Source organism: Argopecten irradians, chromosome 3 (assembly GCF_041381155.1).
Source record: "Argopecten irradians isolate NY chromosome 3, Ai_NY, whole genome shotgun sequence".
NCBI classification, from domain to species: Eukaryota; Metazoa; Mollusca; class Bivalvia; order Pectinida; family Pectinidae; genus Argopecten; species Argopecten irradians.
In genome coordinates this window covers 44,027,183-44,054,481 of record NC_091136.1, presented here as the reverse complement: position 1 = coordinate 44,054,481, position 27,299 = coordinate 44,027,183, and the positions used below count along the sequence as shown (strand labels likewise).

General features: G+C 36.4%; 1 protein-coding gene and 1 long non-coding RNA gene across 2 annotated transcripts in view; one reads left to right on the top strand and one right to left on the bottom strand.

The window, feature by feature from the left end:
- Positions 1-5,239: 5,239 nt before the first annotated feature.
- Positions 5,240-27,299, bottom strand: part of LOC138318716 (uncharacterized) — a 60,000-nt gene continuing 37,940 nt past the window's right edge. The window contains exon 2 of the long non-coding RNA XR_011207913.1: positions 5,240-7,470. This is a non-coding gene — a long non-coding RNA (uncharacterized lncRNA). The remainder of the gene's footprint in view (positions 7,471-27,299) is intronic.
- The window catches only part of LOC138318713 (delta-like protein D), a 75,819-nt gene continuing 66,453 nt past the window's right edge, over positions 17,934-27,299 (top strand). Inside the window, exon 1 of the mRNA XM_069261354.1 lies at positions 17,934-18,137. The gene's annotated coding sequence lies outside the window, so the exon portion shown is untranslated. The remainder of the gene's footprint in view (positions 18,138-27,299) is intronic.

Sequence of the window (27,299 nt, the reverse complement as noted above, 5' to 3'; positions counted from 1 at the left end):
ATTAATCCTTATAATTCAATTTACTAAAGATAATCTCTTTAATACTCAAAATTCATTTTGGGACTCTTTTGTCTATGAAATCATTACGCCGTCATCTCAGCCAATCAGAAGCAAAGTCACAAACAGCGACGCCAATTTTTCTTTTATGGGCTGATAAAGTAAATTTTTAAGCCAATGAAAATGCTCGTAACAAGCAAAATTGAATTATTCAATGATCATTCTAAATATGGTTCTACACTTAAACTTTATTTAATTCTCATTCTAAATATGGTTCTACACTTTAACTTTGTTTAAATGCTCATTTTAAATATGGTTCTACACTTCAACTTTGTTTAAATGCTCATTTTTAGCTCACCTGCCCGAAGGGCAAGTGAGCTTATTCTATGGTGCAGAATCCGTCGTCCGGCCGGCCGGCCAGCCGGCCGTCTGGCGTCAACTTTTCCATTTAAACAACTTCTTCTCCAAAACTTGGAGACCTAGAGTCCTGAAATTTGACTTAAAGAATGCTGGGATGAAGGGCTACCAAGTTTGTTCAAATGAATGACCTTGACCATCATTCAAGGTCACAGGGGCCAAATAGGTGAAAATCTTTAACAGACTTCTTCTAAATAACCAAGAGGCCTAGAGACCTGAAATTGGGCCTGTGACATGCTGGGATGAAGGGCTACCAAGTTCGTCAAATGAGTGACCTTGATCTTCATTCAAGGTCACAGGGGTCGAATAGGCTGAAATACCTTGTTAAGACTTCTGCTTCATAACCAAGAGGCCTAGAGACCCAATACTTGGCATGTAACATGTTGGGATGAATGACTACCAAGCATGTTCAAATGAATGACCTTGACTTTTATTCAAGGTCACAGGGGTCAAATAGGCTAAAATCTTTAAACAACTTCTTTTTAATAACCAAGAGGCCTAGGAACCTGATATTAGGCCTGTGACATACTGGGATAGAGGGCTACCAAGTTTGTTCAAACGAATGACCTTGACCTTCATTCAAGGCCACAGGGGTCAAAAAGGCTAAAATCTTTAAACAACTTCTTAATAACCAAAGAGCCTAGGGACCTGATATTGGGCCTGTGGCATGCTGGGATCAAGGGCTACCAAGTTTGTTCTAATGAATGACCTTGACCTTCATTCAAGGTCACAGGGGTTAAATAGGCTGAAATCTTTAAAGGACTTCTTCTTAATAACCAAGAGACCTAGGGACCTGATATTGGGCCTATGGCATGCTGGGATCAAAGGCTACCAAGTTTGTTCAAATGAATGACTTTGATGTTCATTCAAGGTCACATTGGTCAAATAGGCTAAAGTCTTTAAACGACTTCTTCTTAATACCCAAACGGTCTAGGGACCTGATATTGGGCCTATGGCATGCTGGGATCAAGGGCTACCAAGTTTGTTCAAATGAATGACCTTAACATCATTCAAGGTCAAAGGGATCAGATAGGCTAAAATATTTAAACAACTTCTTAATAACCAGGAGGGCTAGAGACCTGATATTGGGCATGTGACATGTTGGGATGAGGCACTACAGAGTTTGGTCAAATGAATGACCTTGACTTTCATTCAAGGTCGCAGGGGTCAAATAGGCTAAAATCTTTAAAAGACTTTTTCTTAAAAACCAAAAGGCATAGTGATATTGAGCCCGTGTCATGCTGGGATAGAGGGCTACCAAGTTTGTTGAAAAGAATGACCTTGACCTTCATTCAAGGTCACAGGGGTCAAATAGGCTGAAATCTTTAAAAGACTTCTTCTTAATACCCAAACAGTCTAGGGATCTGATATTGGGCCTATGGCATGCTGGGATCAAGGGCTACCAAGTTTGTTCAAATGAATGACCTTAACTTTATTCAAGGTCAAAGGGGTCAGATAGGCTAAAATCTTTAAACAACTTCTTAATAACCAAGAGGGCTAGAGACCTGATATTGGGCATGTGACATGTTGGGATGAAGCGCTACAGAGTTTGTTCAAATGAATGACCTTGACTTTCATTCAAGGTCACAGGGGTCAAATAGGCTAAAATCTTTAAAAGACTTTTTCTTAAAAACCAAAAGGCATAGGGACTTGATATTGGGCCTGTGGCATGCTGGGATAGAGGGCTACCAAGTTTGTTCAAAAGAATGACCTTGACCTTCATTCAAGGTCACAGGGGTCAAATAGGCTAAAATCTTTAAATGACTTCTTTTTAATAACCAAGAGGCAAAGAGGCCTCTAATGTGCTTAGGGATGATATAAATTCTTATTTACTCTTTTTGTTAAGTATGAACCATGTATCATTACCAGATTTCAGGTGAGCGATTTGGGCCCATTGGGCCCTTGTAAATATGGTTCTACACTTTAACTTTGTTTAAATGCTCATTCTAAATATGGTTCTACACTTTAAGAACAATGATGGAGATTGAACGGGAGTTACTAATTTTAAATTAATGTTGTGAAATAAATATATCTTCAATGAAATTGTCGTGGTCTTGATCAATACTATATTTACCAATATTCTACTCTCCTTTGTCCTTTATCTGACTTAACTTTACAGAAGTACCCACATTTTGTTCCTTCGTCCACCATCTGTTGTGTACCCATTACCCTATGCCCTATGTCCATAAACTTTTCTATCAAATACTATCTATCAGTCATAATGAATCGCTTTTAACCATGATGAATCCTTTGGGTAAGTGCAAATTTATTTTTGTATTACCAATTATCCTGGCTTCCCTTAGCTAGAAGAATATACCAAATAGGAAAAATAGCATTTTAAAAGTCCTTAAGATTGTTTCTAGTCATGAAGTGCTGAACATATTTTGATGAAACTTAATTTGTAGTAAGATATACTAAGGTTAATGTACTAATACATAAATGATGAGTAGCCAGTCTGGCATGTGGGCCAAATGCTGGCAACAGTATTTAGGACATTTCTTCTTCATTCAAAAAAGACCAGCATTATTTAAATTTTGATTTGATTTACTTTGAGTCATTCCTTTGAGATATATGTTATAAAATACAGGAATATTTCATCTGTCATTCGAAGAATTCTTTACCCTAGTTACATCTTGTATTTAAAGTTATACAGGCCCTCATGACTTCTTGTTTAATTAGGTATTCCTTGTCCGGACACCAACTTGAAAGGCTTTTAATAGGTATAGAAAGTTGTTTCCATTGAAAAGAATTTCAAGTTCAACTATTTTTCCATTATTTCTTGTCCTCTGAACCATATCTCATAAGAGAACACATCTTGTATGTATCTCGTGTTTGGGCAAAACAGGGTAAGGGCATGTAACATGATTGGAATCAATAATGCCCTTTTATTAAAGCTGTCAAAAAGCAAAACAAGTGAGTTAATTAAATTTTTGAAAAATATGTATTTGCATCTTGTTTAAGTAGCATAGATCTTTCATACAGGAGATACTAGCACTCTTACAGCTAGCTTTATTTTCTGATCATATTGATAATATGGTCGCAGCTCTTTGAAGTTGAACTATATTTAAAGCATACCTCAATCGATATCATTATTGAGCTAATGAAATAGCAATGCCTCTGAATTTTATGCACCCTGCAATTTTGAACTAGCAAAGTATGAAACTAGCCCGTTAACTAGTATGGGCTTCCTTTCATTACCGTAATTACCCGTATTAAATACTTGTTTCACCATGTTGTGTTAATTATCAAATGTGTATCTGATCCCAATGATAAGGACATAAAATATGTTGTCTCAGTTTGTTTGGATAGCTGTGGCTTGATTTAAACCTGTCTATGGTTAGAAAAATATTGTGCTGTAAATTGTAAATTCACTAAATCAGTAGCAGCTGGAGTTATTGAATTTGAGGGAAATATATCATCATGTTAAACTTGATTATAATTCCTTTTGTATCATAAATCTTTTTTTTTGTTATCATTTGTATTGATTAAACATCTATTATATTAATGCTTTAAAAAGATTAAAAAAATGTTAATGATTAAAGAATCCCCTACCCTTTATTGGGTTTTTTTTTTTTCAAAAAAATGAAAATATTTGAAGGGGAATTTAAAGCCCACTATACATAACTATCAACCAAAGTTCAAGTTCCCTTTGACCATGATAGTGTTAGTATTTGTAGATGTAGGTAAAATTAAGTAATATCAAAGAATATTTATAATGATTTCTAAATAACTTTGGTACAGCAGTTTTTGAAAGTCGATACTTGTAAACATGTCTTCATTTTAAACTGGTCGCCATAGAAGTTACGATTATTGCCGAACAGCAGTCTGAGTTCATGACCTGTACTCGGAAGAGTTCGGACAGACGTTACATAGTTACGGTAGTCGCATGACGTTCTCAGCAAAGATGTAACAGTGTCAGCTAAAGTTGGTTTGTTTGACTAAATGGAACCCAGCTAGCGATGTTTAATATTTATTATCGAAAGTTTCTCAACCATTATCGCTCATCTTGACTTCAATGTAGTCCTGTCTCTGCATGATTTACAACAGGATTTTTTTTCAACATTCTTCTAAATCATGAAAAAATAGAGATATTGGGACTTTAAGTATTACTACTAATAATAATGATGTTTACTCAGGTGAAAATCATGCATAAATTATTACATCAGATATCACAAAGTCTAGTAATATGCAGTCATGTAGGCGATTAAACTAGTAACTAACTAAATCAGATCAAAGGAACTACATGTATAGTGCTCAACAGCAAAAGTCTTTATGAATTATTCCAACTCAAACATTTTCAACAATGCTTACACTATTTTAAACTACACAATTTGATTAAAAGTCTTATTTTATTATTTGAGTAGGATGGTCCTGTTCAATGTATTTATCTATATTAATTCTGATGATAGCAACAGACTTTTCCAATATGTATCGCTCTGCTGATGCGTACAGCAGGAGCCATTAAACTCTATTATAAATTTTGAGTACTCATGTTGTTTCAGTGTGTTTAAATAGCTGTAAATATTGACATTGGGTTTTGTATCTGCAGCTGTCTGCCAGCCTTACGGTGTAACAGTGAGTCACGTCTAGGTAACACCACCTCAGTCTCATCGCTTCACTGCACACTGTCACCTGTCCACTACTGACCACTGACCAGCTATCTCAGGTAGGTTTTTTTATTACCTGTATTGGTCAGTTGTGTCCGTGCATTACTGTGTTACATGTTCTAAACTGACCATCGTTGATGACCTGGAGTGGCCATCCTGAGTGGCCATCCCTATCATCATAACTTTCACCCTGGAGTTAAAAAAAGACAGAAGATTAATGATGATATTAAGTGATCATTGATGTGTTTATTTACCTGTGATTTTTACCTGTTCGCCTCGCCACAAGGTAAGTTTTATCGCATGTTAATCGGCTTTTCTTAGAATTTCTTGCATATAATTCCAAAAAAGATGTCTAGGATCCTTTGATGGTGTGTTATTGACTCGGAGATTTCATTGACATCCAAAGAAAGCTGTATAACTAATCAATAACTCATAGAATACACCTCCAACACTCCAACACCTTCTTATAACAAAACAAATTAGTAATTTATTTTCTTCGTATGCAGACTTTGTGTGCATAATGACATCAATGTTTGTGAAAATCATATAAAGAAAGTATTATACAAGTATATAATTGTACTGTAAGTCGTGGTAATACCAGTGTTTGTGAAAATCATATAAAGAAAGTATTATACAAGTATATAATTGTATTGTAAGTCATGGTAATACCAGTTGTTAGAACTATGCTATTGGTAATTTCTTACAATAGTGTTTAAAAAATCAATGATTTGTAATATATTCCTAGATAATGCTGACTTGACAGTACCACTGGGTCTATAAAATGAATCCCAGTACCTATCATTAGAATATTAACAGGACGAAAAATGTATACAGTGTAGGAGAGATAAATTCAAGATTTGCTTAAAAAAAATTCAAAGAATAAAATATGTCCAACACTTAATTCATGGCAACAAAAATTCCCTTTACATGTATTTGATTTCTTAAAAAAAGTCTCTCTTCCGGAAATCAGACTATGGATTCTAGAATAAGGTGCTATATAGATTTACATGTCCTGTTGGGATGTTAAGCCCTACACATTATCTTTCTACAGAAACTTCCGATATATGTTTTTGTAAATTTTTCCAGCACACAAATCTTCAGTTCCATCATCATTATGCCATTATTACCTGACATGGATAATTCTATTGAACAAATTTTTTATAAAGTATGGCTTATACTTAAAATTCTTTAAAAGGGCAGATTACTCATCATGCCAGGAGGGTCAATTTATGGCAATGATCGGCCAATCAGAATCTAGGAATGCTCCAATGACATGTGGAAGCTCATGGTTCCCTCGACTATAATTCCCTTTACCCTGCATTTGCCTGACCATTTCTGATATCAGATCAGCATTTAAAAAACTCAGAGAAATTAAAAAGCTGTAAAGGTGTGACGTTCTCGTTTTATAGTTGTTAGTTTCGTGTCAAACTCCATTATGTGTGAGAGGTTTATTCATGCTTAACTAGGGAATTGACATTTGTTTGTGTAAAATATATCTAACATTGATCTGATAGATTGAAACTATAGTGCCGTGTACAATAGATCCACTTAGGGGAGAGTAGTTTTCTGTGCTGCACAACACGGAATCATTCGAAAATGATTTGCATGAAAACCAATGAGCTTGTAATTAATCAAATGAAAATAACATTATGCTTTTGATTCCATTTGGATAATGCGCTTTCCTTAAAAATACGGTTTCACTAAAAGTGGATTTCTCATGATTTTCAACTTTTGAAGTTAAAAGGCCTGAAGAGCTTAGATATTTTGGATGCAAGTCTTGCATAATTACAAAAGTTGTGGTCAGTCGATCTGTACCTTGTAGTGTAGGATTGGGGAAATCATCTCTTCAAACAAACAACCTCATAATCAAGATCTCAAGCAGATAGTAATGCTACAATGCAAAAAGAATACCTTTTTTGTTGTATAATGTTCTACATGGCATCCAAAAAACAATTCCTAAGGATTATTAGAAGAAATTTGAACTTTTCAGGATTTATGTTTCATAGCAATAAATGTAAATTTGATTATTCCTTTTTGTCTGAAGGTTTTGCTGTTAATTATTTTTTATATAGAAAATAAAATATTGAGATGAAGAAGAAAGGGATCAATCCACAGCTAACTGATGGATGTCTCTGGTGTTATTTGTAAAGGTTGCGTGTTTATAGATTATTTTGTGACGTGTAGATGGTGGGTGAGAAATGTGGGGGTTACTTTTGGACATTGGATGGTTACAGTAACAGTAGCATCACTTCCAAAGTGGTATCCAAGAATGAGTTGCTCGGTGTTTCCAAATCCCCTAGAGATTTCACTAAATGTAGTTCGGAAATGTATTTGGAAATGTGATGTTGCTAATGTCTGTGTGCTAGAATCTATTCTCCTAATGGTTGACTGACACAGCAAGCAGACGGCCAATTTGTCTGCTATAAAATTTGCAGACTCAGCTTTTTCTCTGAAAAAAGAAAAACAAAAGGTTAATTTCATTGACTGGCATAATTTTTGCAAGATTTATGTCATAAAGATTTGTAAATGGTACAAGTATTGTCTTAGTTGAGTCATTTTCCCTAAAATTGAAAGGATATTTACTGAAATTCAGTAGCTATATAGCTTCCTTTCTTAAACCGATGGTCATCTTGCTGATTTTGCAGATCACATGAAAGGAATGTTAAGAAGTCAAAAATTTGTATGAATTCTCTATCATTAGGTTATTTATAGTATCAAAACCATTCATTCAAACAATCCCCTGAGTTACTAAGATTAACAGACAGGCAAAATATTTCGACACCTTTATGAAATAAAGACCATTCTTGTCTACTGTTATTTCAGATAACCAGAGATTATAAAGAAGAATTTTAAGACTGAGAATAATTTGTATAACATTTATTGGATCAATTGAAAAAAAAATTCGGAGATGTGTCATGTGCTTTTGTAAAAGATAAGACGATTTGTGATCTATAAATAAAAGTATAGAGTTATGGTGTTGAATCTAAGGATATTTGTTCCGTCTGTTTATTCACTTAGCTCTGTATTTCGTGGGTCAATGAGGTATGACATGCAAAATCACTCAGGTGGAAAACAAGACTTGCCTTAATCCTCTTCAAATTGATGGTATTTTGTTTTTGAACATTTATGTTAAGGTTCAATATGTTTGTTTCGTATTAAATATCTTTGTGTGTCTATGTGTTTGCATTGTCCACCATATGTGTCTGTACCGAGATCTTTGGGTCGACTGATTTAAGTTCTTGGTCTTACAACAGACAGGTATTTTGAATTTGGACAGAGTCTGTTCCGAGAGATTCGGACATTCACTGAAGTCCTAGCTGTTATTGTTGCAGTGTATTAAGTATTTGTCAATATTTTGTCTACATGACGATCATTACACGTCACTCTAAAAGCGATTTCGACATCAAATGCGTGTTAAGTTTTACCAGGTGATACTATTGGGATGTCACATGATTAATGCCGCAGCCATTTTAAGTGTAATTAAAACGTGGTTTGTGTTCATTAACAATAACTGATCATTGTTGGGTGGTTCGATTATTGTGTTTCTACACTATCAAAGATAATATTTTCAGAATGGTATTGTAAACTATGACAGTTGACCTATGAATTTCCTGTTTACAGTGACAACCATCTATACATTGTCTGAGCCACAGGTATGCCTAATAAAGACAGGCATGTTATGTGGTGGTCAGGAAGCACTCAATATTTTGAACAGTTATATAGCTCTATGCTATGTCTGTTATGCTGTAGAACGGTTCTATGGGCGGTAGCCTGCACCAAGACTGAGAGACTGTTAATGCATTTAATATGGACGGTAATGATATCGACTGTTATACAGAAAATGGCCGTCATTAGCCAAAAGACATAAAATCTGCCAGTTAGCATCCATCATCACAGAATACAGCTGTCAATACCTGTGTTTTTACACCTGAGATAGGGCTAGGATCTTGGCCATGCGTCACTGAGACAAAAACTTCCATGCCGCAGGCCATATATTGTCCTCAGAAAACCATGAAGAAAATCATGAGATTCTCGATAAGTTATAGATTCTGAATAGATAGTGCATATGAAGGGCTGGCAGGCAGGTTTGGTCAGTATGATAAGCCTTTATATTATCAGAGATTACACTTCTGTCCTATAGATTGAGACATATCACAAAAACAAGCACAAGATTTGGTGGTTTGACGGAAACTTAGGTCTTAAAGGCAAATCATCCTTGAATCCCACATTATCATTATTTTTTATTTACTTTGAAAGTTCTTTTTAAATGATGTCTGTTTCCTATGGTGATTAATTGAAACTAGCTTCTATTTCCCTTCCTTCTAGAAATGTAATTAAAGGGCTGTTTCACACTTATTGCTTATTACTTGACTGCATGTTCTTTTCCCTTATAAACACTTTTGTATGATTTTAAAACATTGTCTTCTCTGACATATCTTTTGTTTCTTGGGTGTTTCCATTAAGGCTAATTACATTTTGTATATCAATTAAGAAACTGATGGCTACCTATGAATGAAGAACCCATCAGATGCCTGTCAGAATTATACATTTCTGTGTAGTGTTTAGCCAGATACATGAAATGAAGTATTTACAAAATGTGTATTATTTGCGGTATGTTATAAAGAGCTTTTATCCGACTTATTTAAAAGTTGTATAAATAATTAACCATAGCAAGAGGATTAACATCAATACTAAACATCAACACAGTATTGTAATAAGTCCAATTAAAGGCATGTTCAGCTGTCCAAATGTTTATCTCAAGAGTTAAAATACATGTATTTAAAAAACATTTCACAAAGGGATTATTATCCTGTAGATCACCCATGGGGAATCCAGAAGTAAGAAAGGCTTATAGAGGTTGGCCAAATCTTGGCCCAACACTAATACCTACCCAACCCTCTTTTTAATGAAAAGAGCCAGCATCAAGATCCACAACACAATTTCTTTAAATAGTTCTAGAAGCTAACATAGATAAATGTTACCATGTTTCAGATTTTCTTTTCACGTTCAGAAAGACTTGCTAAAAATTATAAATATAATAGTTCCATATCCAATAACTATGTTCCAATGAAATTTGTATGGTATTAACTAAGGAAAATAAAACCCTCTACTTCATTATAGCTATTAGCAAACATTTAAAACTCAATTCAATTATTTTTAGGCAGTTTCTTGAAATTTATGGATACAAGATACCAAGATATTTTCAAATGAGTTCTTGAATCAAATACTTGGAAAGCAAGGATCTAAATTATTTTTTTGATTCAGCCTTATATCTTAAATACTTGTGATACTTGGAGCTAAGATATTTTTTTCTTTGGCCTTAGATTGAATAGAAGTACATTGTATTGATAATGTTTAGAAGATAACTGTGTATCAGTTCATTACCCCTATTGATCCATACAAATGCTGGCGAATTAAGCTGTGTGAAATCTCCCTCTCAAGTACATTTTGTAAAGCTAAATAAGGAGAAAAAACACCAGGTTTACATGGGAAAAAACATCAGTTTTCATGGCTGTTTTATTGAGTATGTTAATAAGCCAAGAGAAGAATATCACTTCTTAAATCTCTTCTTTCTCATTTTATCCACTCCATTACCTTCAATTTCACGACCATCAAACCTTTTTTGCCTTTTGATATTAATTTGCCACCCTCCTTGCCAATAGGTTATAAGGAGACTAATGCCATTGTAGCTGCACTGCATGTGTATGGAGAAGGCAGTGTTCCGTGTCTGTGGAGATCTCGATCCCTGGGAACATATCTACATATCCTTCCCAAAAACCTCTTACAGGTCTATTTAATAAGACTCCGCTAATTATTAATAGGATATTTGCTAATGTCATCTGTTGTGGTTAAAGTACAATTTTCGATAATATCTGCTTATAAATCTCTAATTTTTGAGAAAAAAATAAATCGCTGTGAAAACGTTTCATCCACAGGGACAAAGAAACCAAATATATGACATTAAATATGAAAAATTTGTTAGGCATAAAAATGCAAAATCAAGTCGCCTAAAAGTAAAATGGTTTACAGTTGATGCATTGTGATAATGACATTTAGAACCATTTGTCGTTCTGATATATCAACATTCTGTAATTCTGAATGTTGATTGTATATGGTTGTTATAAAACATCATTAGTTTTCTTACTGAAGTTTTAATATAAAGCACCTACTGGGGTTTATTCACTAACAAAGTGCATTATGGAAAATGTGAGAAATATTTTCAAATTTTACAAATTTCATTTGTGTAAAAGTGGTCAACATTTCAAAAGGTGGCATGAGCAACTGAGATTATCAAAAAGTTTATTACGGTTCATTAGCAGATATGTTTAATTCACAATGTCTACACTTCAAATGACCACCTGACATGATGTGGAAATGAATTGACCACCTGAAATGACCACTTGAATTGGCCACTTGACTCAGCCAGGCCCCACACGATGGCAGACATTCTGTATAGACATTCGAATGAACCCTGAAAACATCTGCTGCAGTCACAGCACAGACCACCAGTTACACCAAGGTGTCATTCATAGCATATCGTCACTTCAACAAGGTTTTATGCTTAGTCTGTGGGTTTTATCAGTGATTTCAAAATGTCGGGGTCACTAGACCATTTTAGTTACGCTTCACTGGATAATTATTTAATTAAGAGTGTACTGGTTACTATAAGATATAGGGGCAGTATTTCGATGCATGAATTATAGTGTAAATTTTATAGTGAATTCATCATATATAAATGTTTGATTTGGTAATTAGTACAGCAATATCACCTGTCATGTTATCAGCAGAAAGAAAAATGATGAAAAGAAGAGCCTGCAGCTTATTTGGAGCCTTGAGAACACCTATTTGACATGAAACATACACCTTCACTGTGCCCAAAGGCAATCAAATGTCACACGGCTCGCTTTGATCCGTTTCTACTGACATGGCTGAGAACATCTCTATCCGTCAATGATTTTCTTTGGAATTTTCACATAAATCAAATTAATTAACTAATTTGTTATCTGGTAAAGGGACTATCAAAGGAAGACCCGGGGTTTACCTTGTCGTAACTAATGTGGTTATACCAGGCTGGTAACTTATCATCAAACATATACCATGACAGTCCTGATACCGGTAATTGGGTAATTTTGATTTCGAAGCAATAAATAATGGCGACTACATTGAAGTTACCATGGTGACAGTTTGTCCTCTCTTCACCTTAGGTGACAATCAAACAAATTGCAAACCATAGATTTAGATGATCGGTTTTAGGTGACCATCAGCTTTAGGTGACCATGGTCGCGCCTGAGGGTCTGTTGGTGCCACTGGTCATCTGTTACTTGGGTGTCCAGACCGGACACCTTGTGTGTGAAATATGACAGAATAATCATCAATGATTACTTTATCAATTTCTGTAAAGAATTTTCTTGTCACTTTGACTCTAATGGTAAGCATTGGTCAGTTATTGACTCCAGCCATCAAAATGGTGTATTGGGTTTCATAGTGAAAATTGGTTTTTCTTGTGCTTGTCAGCTGAGAGTTTGAAAGGCGGTGAAAGCAGATGCAAAACCTGTTAAATAAGAATATATGTCTTGAGCTGGGATTGGTCAATTCTTTACACGTGTGATGGTCAGCTAATTATAGACAACAGCTGGAAGGTGAGATATTTCGTCCTTTGTATCTAATACAGATTGATCAGTGTGAATACGTTTAATGCGATATGATGGATCATTTTTTATACCCTACATAAATCAATATGCTATCTCCTTGAATAAACAGCAATCTGGGAATTACTCCGGGTTTTCCAACAGTTAATGAAGAGGTGTACAAGTCTCTCTGGAAGCAACATTGATGAGGTTCTCTTCATTACTATTAGTCACACAAATTAGCTTTACCTGTGTGAATTTGTAAAATTTCTATAATTAAATGGATACTTTTAGTAATAAAACACAACAGAATGCCCACATTTAAATGGAATTGTCGTTCTATCTCCAAATCAATCAGTTGAAGACAAATTAGAAATGTAGATTTGATCAGGACACAAATTGATGAAGCCATTAACATGAATTTTAAGGCTCACACCAAATGTGTTAAAAGTTGCTCTAATCAGGTAGAAAATTCTGTAAGTGGTTTTAAAGGAAGGCTATGTCATAAAAAAATTGCATCGTATGAAATCTTGAAATTCATTAAGATAATGGAATGATGAAAACATGGCTAGTCTCTTGAAAAAGTGACAAGTCATTCTTATACAAATATGTTCAACTTCTTGAGTAAATCTAGCATACTGGGAACTCTTATTTTTTTAAAATTTTTATCAGAATCATAATTAATGGGAATATAATGTCCATGTGTAGAAGGGATTTTTTAATGTCTATGAGGTTGTGTTTCCATGCAGCAATGATTGTGCAAAGGTAGCTTACTCTCGTCTTATCCTTGGTATAAAACGTTTCAGGGTCATCAGCTTGGAAAAAAAAGTGATGCAAATAATTTTCTCACAAATATAAAATGAACAAGTATTAAAGCCCCTCAATGTTCTTGAGAATCAGATAATATTAAAATCAAACTCTCATGACATAACCTAATTGTCTGAAGCTAATCAAGGTTAACTAACACATATTGTTCCTGACGAACAGTTATCAGATATGCATGAAAAAAATAACAAAATGGTTGTACCTCACCGAAAATGATGACAGAATGATTAAATTGCGGGTACTTCAGAATATAAATGTATTGCTTTGATGTCGAAGGTGACACCCCAGACGTACAAATGAGTAAGTCTTGTAGTTACACCTGAACCTACTCATGGCTGGCGTTTGTGTGCAGCTAGTGTTCACGGTAACCAGGTATTCATTTCATCTGTGCATGTTATCAATGTACCCAATCTGGTAGGGTACATCAAAGTTAAACTACCTGGTACAGGTGAGTTTGGTGGGATACACAGATGACCTTGTACGACCTTTTCCTCTGTTCTGCCAGGGATGATTGGTGAGAGAAGGAACAGGTGTGGAGGGACAGGTGTAAATACAGACGCACCATTACAAGTCTTTCCTCACTCACAGTTAGACACACAACCTTCCTCGCCCAGTTTCCACAACACTGTCATCACTTATTAACACTAGTAGGGTCCCTTGTGTAGTTGAAAAGTACCTCATTTTGTCATCTTAATAAATGGTGTTATTTTATTTCTTAGTCTTGAGAACAAGATATTTATACATCTAGTGGTAACATGATGATAATGGATCATCTGATTTGATAGAAACTTGATACAATAAGTATTTGATCTGCTTGAAAAGATTCTACATTGAGAATTGGTTTAAATAAAAAATCATAAATTATTGATTTTGATTATTTTCTTTATTTATTATTTATAGCTTAGTTAACCATTGTTTAATATATGAGTACCTGTAGTGATTTCAAAAAGGAATTATTATGAAGTAATTTTGTTAAAAAATAAAAATCTTTCTTTAATAATTCTATATTTGTGACAATGGTTTACGTAACTACATTGTCAACTTTGAGTTTTTAGCTCACCTGTCCCGAAGTTTGTATAAATTTTGGCTCTGGAGCAGAAAGAGTAAGGCCCAACAGGGAATTTAGAGGTAAATCTTTAAATTCCTTCAGAAAAGAAACAAATGATTCTGTATTCAGAACATTACTTGGCATTACAAACCAGGTGAGCGATACAAGCCACCTGGGCCTCTTGTTTTGTTTATTTCATCTAGTTATTAGTCACATTTCCTTTAATCCATATCTTTAAATTCTTTCTAATGTTTCTATAACATTCCATTTCTATAGACTACAGATTGTGTTAACGATAGAGATACATATTCCTCTGTATTTCAGTACCTACATTATTAGTTTCCTTAAGTGTGTATTTGGTTACATAAGACAGATATCATAATGAGTAGAACCAGACAAGTGAAAGGTAAAGCCGTGTAGATCAGACGATTATATCACCTGTACAGGTACGCCTAATCAACCTTACCTGCTGAACTTGTAGCTGCCCAGGTGTGGGATACCTACAATTATTACATTCATTAAGATTTTCATTCATAACTTTAATTTCCTTACCTTTACACCCGAACCACACCCGAGACAACACTGCAGCTCTCACCTGAGTTTTCATTACAGGTAAACTGTATACAGGTATACATTGTGTTGTGACATTTAGTTCAAATTCAAATAGAGAAATTATGTGTCGTTTATTTTGTTTTTAAATTCGTTCAAACTTTATAAATTCCAAAAAGAATCAGATATGAAAGTATTAAAACCACTTGAATCATGAACTTGTGATCCTTACTAAATTCCACCAGACCTTATGCTTACAGGGGTCCAAAGAGCATATGGAGATTTCCTTCTATCAACTGTACCAGTTGTACCGTTGCTCAATAAACCAACGATATATGCTATGGAATAGCTATCAATATTAAACTCCATATTTTGATAAAAAGGCCTTTTTCAATATGTCATGGAATATTTTTCACCTGTGAGTGTCTTACATTGCATACCATTGACTATCCACCTAGTGGTTGTCTGACATTGTGCACCACACCACCTCCTTATTGCTTGTCATACAGTTAGCAGCATGTTGGATTGTTTCCACCATGGGAACATACAGGATATGTTTGGTAAAATGTGTCAGTGAGGTAATGCTATAACGAAGGCAATGGCTACACACTATCAAAAGGAGACACAAAACACATATAACACAGCCTCTCAAAACACACACACTGTGTCACAAAGAGACACAAAACAACCATACTACAGCCTCCGAAACACACACTCTCACAAAGAGAAAACGCTAATACCGGTATGACCTTCTCTCTCTATATCTATTTTGCTTCATAGATATGAATAAAAATAAATAACTATAAATTAATTACTTATGAACTCTTGGTCGTTATGTTATGTCTAAACTGTGTTAATTACACATTCCTTATCAGGATTCTACATAGGTTTAATGAAACACCCTAAAACAAACTCTCTCCCTCATACTTTAGTTATGCTCATAAGAACATAACGACTGTTGATAGGTAAAGTGGAGGCCAGGTAGGATTTTCCCACATACACTAACACTGATACAAATACGAAAACAATTTGTAATCAATATCAAATGTATATTTTATTACATACCCATCTCTGGCTGATAGAGTTCAATCAGTACACTTTACTCTACAGGGGGTCCACACCTGATAACAAGCAGGAAAGTATTGTTTTACGATACAAATGGGCTTCAATAATACATCTCTACGTTAGTGGGTATGGGAAGGGTGTCGTTACTATGATGGTTTGTACTGGATTAGCGTAGATGTGAATTCTTTTGAAACATGCCATTTCCCTGTTGTCTTGTCAATGATTTCTATTTGTCAGCAATTTACACAGAGTAGAATGTTAAAAGTCAAGGTCATTTGAATGCATGAGACTTAAACTATGACTGAAGAAGATTTCTACATCAATCATCGGTGATTTTATGAATCAATATCTAATTGATATGGAGTTATAAAGATTACTGGGGGGTATGTTGGATGACACAAGGGATATGAATTGTATTGATTGATAAAGTTGGTTAGAGAAAGGAAGTGAGAGAAAGTGACCTAGGGAAGGTGCTTCCGAATAAGGTGGGCCGCAGTGACCGAGTGGTTCCGATGTCCCTATACATGTATATTACAATAAACCCTCTATCTCTGCATCTTAGGTTCAAAACTCATGAGGTCCAGTTGTCAGGTACTGATCGCAGTGGTTTTTCTCTGAGTACTCCGGCCTTCCTCCACCTCCTGATTGGATGTAAACCAAACAAAGCAAACTAAACTAAGAATAAGGTAATCAGAGGGGATATGGGCAAAAAAGGGGTGGAGGAAATAGCTTGGGGTTAAGGGCTAGTGAAGGACTAGTGGTAAGGTAGGATTAGGGGTTAGTTTAGGAATAAGGGGAAAGTAGGGAATAGGGATAGGAGCCAGGGAGAAGAGGTGGATAAAGGTTGAAGTTAAGGCACTGGAGTTAATTAAGGCAACAGGTTATTACTGAGCATGTTATTTGTATCTTAACAGATCTTGGCTTATCCACTTAATCATTGAAACACCGGTACGGTTGTATTATACAAACACAATGTGTATGGATTGATAAAAAAATAAGTTAGCATCTCAATATTTAGTAACAATGCATTCACCGCCAGTGTCAGTAATAGGACCGGATTAACACTTTAACAGCGATGTCAGAGATTTAAATCGAGGGAACTTTTGTTCCAATGTTACAGTGGTCGATCACTAAGTCAGATTTAGGACTGATGGGATCGTATGACGGGAGATAGCATGGCTCTTTGAATATGTTAATTTCAGTACATTATCCAGGAGTTTCAAGGTGTAATTGTTCCTATTATGGTCTGATAAAGCAGATAAATGAATTAGCATTATATCTCAAACTGACATATTGAAAGGTGAGAGTCTTAAAAGAATGATCATCGTGATATCAACAGAATAACCCAAGTGTGCAAAAGACGCGTAGTCATTAATGCATTATAACTGCAGTCCTATTGGGGTAAAGATCATATAAAAGGGTCACAGCTTTTGAAAAAAATCAGTTGAGGGACATTTAAAAATATTTAACTTTTGAAAAATGAAGTCCTGTATGAGAGGTGTCATCTTTACTTTGGCATGGTATTGAGATCAGGGGCTGTCATCTGATGGGGAAATAAATGTAGAAGACAAGGCCGAGGTATTATAGGGTATTACTGGTTAGTGGCACACAGCTCAAGGTAATATGACAAGGCTATCATAGGCTCACTCATCCAACAACCCAATGAGAGTGCCGTTAAGCTGATTGCTGCAACAGAATTGTAATTCATCAAATCCGGGTATTGATCCATGGTACAGCACCCAGCTGAGTCCCTGTCTTTCCGGCTGTGTATGTTAGGCTGCGGACTTGGAGGGTACACACTACTTCTTATAGGGACAGGTAACGTGGGGCCCCTCGGCAATTGCACCACTGGAGATCCACGATGGAATTATCTGGTTATTAAGTCATCAACTGGTAAAAGACATGAACTTATTGACAGCTGCAATGGATTGTGTACAGAGCTGCTACCTCCTCTTGGTGGATCTCTCATACTGTCAGTGATATTAACGAGCTTGCTCACAGGTAAGGCAGCACAGGTGTTGTCATAGTGAAATGTGGATCTGGGCAGAGGATTAAGGGTTGGGGAGGCTATAAAAGTGTGGTGGGAAAGTTTCTGGCTTGGATAGAGGTAGGGGTAGTGGGTCAACATCGGTGTGGTGGAAAGTTTCTGGCTTGGATGAAGGTAGGGGTGGGAGGTTGACAAAGGTGTGGTGGAAAAAAATCTGGCCTAGGTGGAGATAGGGGTAGGGGATCAACATCGGTGTGGTTTTCAAAAGTTCTGGCCTAAGTGGAAGTAGGGGTAGGGGTTCGACATAGGTGTGATGGGAAGGTTTCTGGCCTAGGTGGAAGTAGGGGTAGACGGTCAATATCAGTGTGGTTTTGAAAATTTCTGGCCTAGGTGGAAGTAGGGGTATGGGGTCAACATCGGTGTGGTGGGAAAATTTCTGGCCTAGGTGGAAGTAGGGGTAGGGAGTCGACATAAGTGTGGTTGGAAAGTTTCTGGCCTAGGTAGATAGGGGGTCAACATCGGTGTGGTTGGAAAATTTCGGGCCTAGGTGGAAGTAGGGGTAGGGGGTCAACAGGTGTGGTTGGAAATTTTCTGGCTTGGACGGAGGTAGGGGGTTGACATAGGTGTGGTGGAAAATTTCTGGCCTAGGTGGAGATAGGGGTAGGGGGGTCGACATCGGTGTGGTGGGAAAGTTTCTGGCTTAGGTGGAGATAGGGGTAGGTGGTCAACATCAGTGTGGTGGGAAAAATTGTCATTCAGACGAGTAGATTTTGATCAAGCACTTGTCCGATGGATGAGATACATTTCACAATTTTTCTGCAGCCCTGAGGTGTGGTTTGAAAGTTTCTGGCTTGGACGGAGGTAGGGGTAGGGATCAACATAGGTGTGGTGGAAAAATGTTTGGCCTGGATGGAGATAGGGGTAGGGGGTCCAATGTCTGGTGGGAAAATTTCTGGCTTAGGTGGAGATAGGGGTAGGAGGTCGACATGGGTTTGATGGGAAAGTTTCTGGCTTGGATGTGGGTAGGGATAGGGGGTCGACATCGGTGTGGTGGGAAAGTTTCTGGCCTAGGTGGAAAGAGGGTTTAGGAGTGTGATGGGAAAGGTTTTTGCCTGGCTGAGTGGGAATACAAATGGTTATGTGAAGGTCTGATTCGGGTTAGAGACAGAGAGTTGATGTCGTGTAGAAGGCAACATGTAAGCTAGGTGATCGAGGATTGGGTTAGGATCTACATGGTGATATATGTACCACTTGTTAGGATTAATGGAATCTTAATGGGTCTGTCAATTTATAGATGGGGACTTTCTATTTTTTAAATTTCCTCTATTACTATAGAAACATATTATAATCTGATCTAACACAACATTAATCTCTATCTAGATTGGCAACCATGATACTCTTATGGAACATTCCATCTGCTGTGTGCTTCTCAAAAATTGGTACAAACTGTCAATGTAAATGATATCTTGCTTAAAAATTCAATTTTTTGGGCAATCTTTTTAGCCTCAAAAATTCAAGTTGGCAATTTAAGGCTAACTTGGTATTGACCAATCGCCAGGTAGTATTAAACCATGTGAAGGTACATACACATGGAGTACTCATGTTCCCATTCAATGTCGGAGTCATGTGCAGTGCCAAATGGTTTCACCGACAGCTGGTGAACCAACAAGTTTTCAGGTATACATAATGTACTACATTGGACGTATCCGGTGCAGCAAATGTTATACATATAACCAAAAATGTTTTTGATGATATACTAATATTGATTTACCTGGCATTTGTTTTACATTTGACCTGAATTTCCACATGTTAACGTGTATGTACTACTCCAGTTATAAAACATTCATTTGGAGAGAGATAACAAAGATTTGTCTAATCTTATATTTATTGAATTCTTTATCTCATCAGCAAAATGTCATGAATAAAAAAATTTGATCGACATTTTGCTTGTTACCAAGTGAACATCTAATGATTGTGGTAATGACAATATTAATGATACCAATCCTTTGTATTGTCGCTGAGCTCAGCATGTTTACCCAGTGTTTATAGTGCAGATACCTTTATAACACATGCTTTCATCTTATTTCTGAAGAATCATAATCATCCATTTTTAAAATGGCTTTTAGCAGTGGTGACGTTGTGCCACATGCTCGTATTGCTTGTGAATTGTTACTAAGGTAGCTAATAAAACACTAAGGGACTATCTGAGAGTGATTAGGAGGACTGACAGCCCACATCAATGGCAGCGGATGAAAATTGTATGAATATTTCACTCATAAGTATTGCAATAAGTGTGCATCAGTCTGATGTAGAAGGTTTTGATTGCTTGTTCATTGTAATTCTCTCATAATTGTCATAAATATCACCACCAAGGTGTGTCTGATTACTGTTTTATCACCTGATATACTTGCCAAGTTTTCAATTGTCTGCTAATTAGATATAATTTCCACTGTTAATTAGTATTTTATAACCAGATATAGAATTAAGTTTTAAAATGTCTGCTAATTGAAAATGATTGTCTTGGTGTGATTATTCCCTCTCAGTCTCTAGTTGTCTGCTCAGGTCATTGTTCTGGCAAGTCCATTAAGTTTTCCGTAGGGTAGAACTGCTATTGTCTCTGCTTAATGAGGATTATTAAATTTGGTACATGACAAGAGATTAACTTACCGTGAATGAACAGTGATGGAAACTGCCTGTGTTATTACTTTGGTATTGTTCTGTCTGTTATGTCAGACAGGTTAGGACAGCGGCAGAATTGGACAATGTCTGTCATACCCAGAAATTAACAAAAAATTACTTTACAGTAATTCTGAAAGAAATTTAATCAATTGCATTTATCATGCTATTTATGGCATTTTTTGCAAGGGGGTATTAATATGGCAAACAAAGGCATGAAAATGGAGATACTTATGGTGTTTTCCATGTATGTCAATGACACTTTGTTTCATTATGTATTTCCAATCCCTTATTACAAGAAACTGCTTCTCTAACTGTAGTGTGATTTGAACTGGACTAAACATCAGTGACCTCGTAGTTCAATTGGTAGAGCACCTGACTACTGTTTGTAGGTCCTGGTTTTTAGCCCCACTCTGGCCACTACATTTTCTCCTCTCCTGTTACAAACTTGGTGCCCATGTAACAAAATACCCAAAGGTGGTGGTATAAGGGTATAAGAAGTGTAGTGGGATTTGACGGGGCCGATTCTTGGTGACCACGTAGCTCAATCAGTAAGATTATTTGACTAGTGATAGGAGGTCCCAGGTTGGAGCCCCAGTCAGGCCCATACATTTCTTTCTCTCCTGTTACATAATAATCTACCATAAAATGCACTTTTCTCTCTATCTCTTAGCATGAAGCATCCAAAATGGCTGCCAAAGCCTGTGATTGGCTGAGAACATATCCTGTTATGTCTTCATATCTATGCATATCTGTGATTATGATAGTGAGAGAGAGATAATGATATGACTACTCAAATCAAGCAAAATGTAGAAAGTTTCCATTCAAAATGGCCATAAAATGGAGGTTTCTTATTGGTCAAGATTTTTATATAGTCTGATTTTAACCAAACTTGGTTATGTGTATGAAGTCTTGCAGTACATGGTATCAATAGGGCTACACTGTTTTATCTCTTTTGACTCGCATTAACGCCCATGGGTCAAATATGTGTGTGTGCTTTTTTAATCTGATTTAAAAGATCAATGTATACTTAACTCGCTTGTTTGGAAAAGGCGATTGATCAGATATATCTCTGTAGGAAGCTATTTTACCCCAATATGATATCTGTTATGAATTCCCTGGTGTGTTGTCATGGTAACCAGGGTTTGTTGTATAGACATATCATATTGTGTTTTTGTAATACATATCTTGGTATGTCTAGACAGTATCCTTATTTATCAGTAATGGGGATCTCAATTTTCTGTTGCTATATCAATAAATTATTTTAATAGCATTGCTTTATTCTACTAAAACAACATAAATTCTTTAAGAAATTTCTGCCAGGTATTTCTTTCTTTGTTTTTATTCATAGGTATACGCACTGTATTAGTAAAAATGACAAAATTCTTCTAAAAGGGTAAATTAAATTTTTGGTTACTATGAGTGATGGGCTGTCTAAAAATCATCTAATGAATGTTTAAGAAGTGCAGTATTTTGTATCATTAATTCTAATTTTTAGGCACTTCTATAATTCATCTTCATAAGAAAACATTGCATAACTTTAGCAAAACTTTATTCATCAAGAATTTAATCTGATATTGGTAATGCATTTGAATAAAATTTAAAAGTTAGATCCTCTGATTCTTAGAGAATACATAGCCAATGTTTAAGTTAAATAAGAGTTACCTCCCCTCCCCAATGACAGTTACCTCATAATCTATCTTCAATGAGTGTTGATAAAAAGATGATGACCAGTGCCTGGAGCCTGTGTGGTCACTTTTACTGTTTGATATGTCCATTAGCTGACCTCCACAGGCTAAATATTACCAGCTGTTAAAGAGGGTTACTACCAATAAAGGCTGACTAGAAGGTCACTTAATTTAAATAAGATGGTGGTGAAATGATGAGACAAAATTAAGTTTTATCTAAATCAGAAATAGCTCCAAAACTCCTGTCAAACACAGAGTACTAAACTCCTTATGTAATACCCATATGTAACACAGAAATGCATTTAGGGTATATAATACTCAACTCCAAGTGTAACTCAAGAGTACACTCCAGGTGTAACTCAGACCTACACTCCAGGTGTAACTCAGAACTACACTCCATGTTTAACTCAGACCTACACTCCAGGTGTAACTTAGAACTACCCTCCAGGTGTCACTCAGAACTACACCCCAGGTGTAACTCAGAACTACTCTTCAGGTGTAACTCAGAACAACACTCAAAGTGTAACTCAGAACTTCACTCCATGTTTAACTCAGAACTACACTCCATGTTTAACTCAGAACTATACTCAAAGTATAACTCAGAACTTCACTCCAGGTGCAACTAAGAGCTTTATTCCAGGTGTAACTCAGAACTACACTCCATGTTTAACTCAGAACTACACTCAATGTGTAACTTAGATCTACACTCCAGTTGTAACTCAGAACTACACTCCATGTTTAACTCAGACCTTCACTCCAGGTGTAACTTAGAACTACCCTCCAGGTGTGACTCAGAACTACACCCCAGGTGTAACTCAGAACTACACTTTAGATGTAACTCAGACCTACACTCCAGGTGGAATTCAGAACTACATTCAAGGAGTAACTCAGAACTACACTCCAGGTGTAACTCAGACCTACACTCCAGGTGGAACTCAGAACTACACTCAAGGTGTAACTCAGAACTACACTCCAGGTGTAACTCAGACCTACACTCTAGGTGTAACTCAGAGCTACACTCCAGGTGTAACTCAGAACTACACTCCAAGTGAACTCAGAACTACACTCCAGTGTAACTCAGACCTACACTCCATGTGTAACTCAGACCTACACTCAATGTGTAACTCAGAACTATACTCCAGTGTAACTCAGAACTACACTCCAGGTGTAACTCAGAACTACACTTCAGGTGTAACTCAGAACTACACTCAAAGTGTAACTCAGAACTACACTCCATGTTTAACTCAGAACTACACTCCATGTGTAACTCAGAACTACACTCCAGGTGTAACTCAGAACTACACTCCAGGTGTAACTCAGACCTACACTCCAGGTGTAACTCAGAACTACACTCCAGGTGTAACTCAGACCTACACTCCAGGTGTAACTCAGAACTACACTCCAGGTGTAACTCAGAACTACACTCCTGGTGTATCTCAGAACTACACTCCAGGTGTAACTCAGACCTACACTCCAGGTGTATCTCAGAACTACACTCCAGGTGTAACTCAGACCTACACTCCAGGTGTAACTCAGAACTACACTCCAGGTGTAACTCAGACCTACACTCCATGTTTAACTCAGACCTACACTCCTGGTGTATCTCAGAACTACACTCCAGGTGTAACTCAGACCTACACTCCAGGTGTAACTCAGACCTACACTCCTGGTGTATCTCAGAACTACACTCCTGGTGTATCTCAGAACTACACTCCAGATGTAACTAAGAACTACACTCCATGTTTAACTCAGACCTACACTCCAGGTGTATCTCAGAACTACACTCCAGGTGTAACTCAGACCTACACTCCCGGTGCAACTCAGAACTACACTCCAGGTGTAACTCAGACCTACACTCCTGGTGTATCTCAGAACTACACTCCAGATGTAACTCAGACCTACACTCCATGTTTAACTCAGACCTACACTCCAGGTGTATCTCAGAACTACACTCCAAGTGTAACTCAAGAGTACACTCCAGGTGTATCTCAGAACTACACTCCAGGTGTAACTCAGACCTACAACTCAGACCTACACTCCTGGTGTATCTCAGAACTACACTCCAGGTGTAACTCAGAACTACACTCCATGTTTAACTCAGACCTACACTCCAGGTGTATCTCAGAACTACACTCCAAGTGTAACTCAAGAGTACACTCCAGGTGTATCTCAGAACTACACTCCAGGTGTAACTCAGACCTACACTCCATGTTTAACTCAGACCTACACTCCAGGTGTATCTCAGAACTACACTCCAGGTGTAACTCAGACCTACACTCCTGGTGTATCTCAGAACTACACTCCATGTTTAACTCAGACCTACACTCCAGGTGTATCTCAGAACTACACTCCAGGTGAAACTCAGACCTACACTCCATGTTTAACTCAGACCTACACTCCTGGTGTATCTCAGAACTACATTCCAGGTGTAACTCAGAACTATTCTCAAAGTGTAACTCAGAACTATACTCCAGTTGTAACTCAGAATTTGTAATTCTGACTATAAAAAGATGGCAGGTGACCTTGAAATACTAATTAATTAAGCAAATTTCACTCCAGAGTATTGCTCAGTCTTTAATTTTGTTCTTGCTAAAAGTGTGGCGGTCTCATAGATTATTGCCCAGTTAAGTGATGCAGCATTTTAAAGCAGTTTACCATGTAGGTCAATAAAAACTTCAATAATTGTCATTTTGCCCAAAGCCTACCTCCACCCCCTGTATCACTTACATGATTAAAGCTGTTTATACAGAGGGCAGGTAAAGATCGAGCCCTGAAATCTATTGTATTCCACTGAATAGGGACAATTTCAGAAATTAGGATAAAAAGGTGGGATGTTGTGTAAATTTAAGTAATTGGTTGATGATTGTTCTCATTGTTATGCTGCTTGATGTCTAATTTATTTGACAGTTGGGAGAAGAAATAGGGGGGACATGTGGGGGGACAAATAGGGGGGGCATGTGGGGAAGATGAGCTCTATAGTTGTATGTATATGTAGAGACTATATATACCATGATTTGCATACAAACTGCACCAGTTTAAAATGATAACAATACTGCTGGTACACCATGCAAGCTATCGCTGGTACTGCTGGCAAATTCAATATTCAAAAACGCACAACACAATCCCGCACCATTATTGAATAGGTTCTGTTTTTTCACCCGCCAGTAAATTTTTCAAAGCACAAAGGAATCATCCATTATGATATTTGTACCACCATGTTTGTACAAACACTTTAACACAGACTCAATTACAATCAATTAGACGGCCCCAGAGTCCATGTGACCAGGTCTTAATTGGTTCTTGATTAAATAAAATGTAATTACAATAATTCATAAGGAACCCAAGGACTGTGGGCCCATATATCAATAATTTCAGTTTACTTTCCTAAACGATAAAAAAAAAAACTGAAAGGGAAAAAAAAGTTTACGGTAGCTTTCAATTGATCAAACCATTTCTCAGTGGTTAATAAGGTCCCTGGCTTCAGATTTCAATAAAAGATATCGTGACCAAATTTATCTTATACCCATATTAACTTGATATAATCGTGGACCATTTAACCATTAAGCTATAACTGCAGACATTAATAAAAGACTAACTGGTGTTAGGTCCACACTAATACAGTAGTTTGATCAAGACTTGATTTCCCATGGATTATAACTAAGAAATATGATGAAGATCTCTAGTAATGATTCTGCAAGGTAAGGAGTATCAGTTGTTACGTATTGGCCTGGAATCAATGTTTTGGGTTTGTCTGGGTCTAGATATAGGTCATTTTCTCAGTTAAATCAATGGAAATGTTTGATCCTATCACAAGTTAGCCTGCTGAGTCAGTCACTCCTCTAATCCAGGCTACTGTGATTCACCTAAAAACACCCTGACAAACCTACCACCCTCCACCCAAACCCCTTGCCCCGGTATTGGATATCAGATATATGAGAAAAAAATATATAAAAACTTCATACCTTTCTTTACTTACACATTCAATGAATAGGTAAATCAAGTTCATTGATGTTTATAAGTGACTTATAATTAGTTTGATGCTTGTACCAGTTAATTATAATTTGATCAAATTGATTCCATGAAGTTTTATTGAGTAAAATATGGTAGATCCTATTCCTGTTTAAAGCTTTAAGTATGAAGATCTTCAGAATTAAATATGGTTACCATAGATATTGAAAAGTTCCATAGCTTAAAATGTAAAACATTATCATTTTCAATGTCTTTTATTTTAATTTGTTATTTTCTATGTATAGATATTGATTTTAGCTTCAAAGACACCAATGGGTGGCATTAATTGTGAATCTGACATTTTCTGAGACCAGAAAAATAAATTTGACACAAGCAGTTGGATTAGTGACTTCTTGGCTTAGTTAACACATTGTTATGGGGACAACGACCCTCGGATTCTGGCCATGTTGTCATTTACCCGCGGTGTCGGTCTTTGATCACACCCAGTATGGAATCCGACCCACTAAAATCTCAGGTTATCAAAACACCTGCTACTGGCAGAAAAGTTTCATAAATCACTTTAAATATTCAATATTTTTGTGTAACTAAATTGTTGTAATCTGTATGTTTATTTTAAAACTGTTTCAAGCTCTTGCATTTCAAGTCACCTGCAATGATATGTCACCGTGTTTGACATGCAGATGTTAGCTGACAACACATGTGACTTGACTTTGTTCTGTTCCTTTGGTCTTGTGGAGTCATAAACAAGTAGTCTTTGTTATTGTCTAAAATCAGAAAATTGAATGATAGCTTCGATTCAGAATTTAAAACAATATCTCAAAGTGAAGATTTAGATGAAAATGT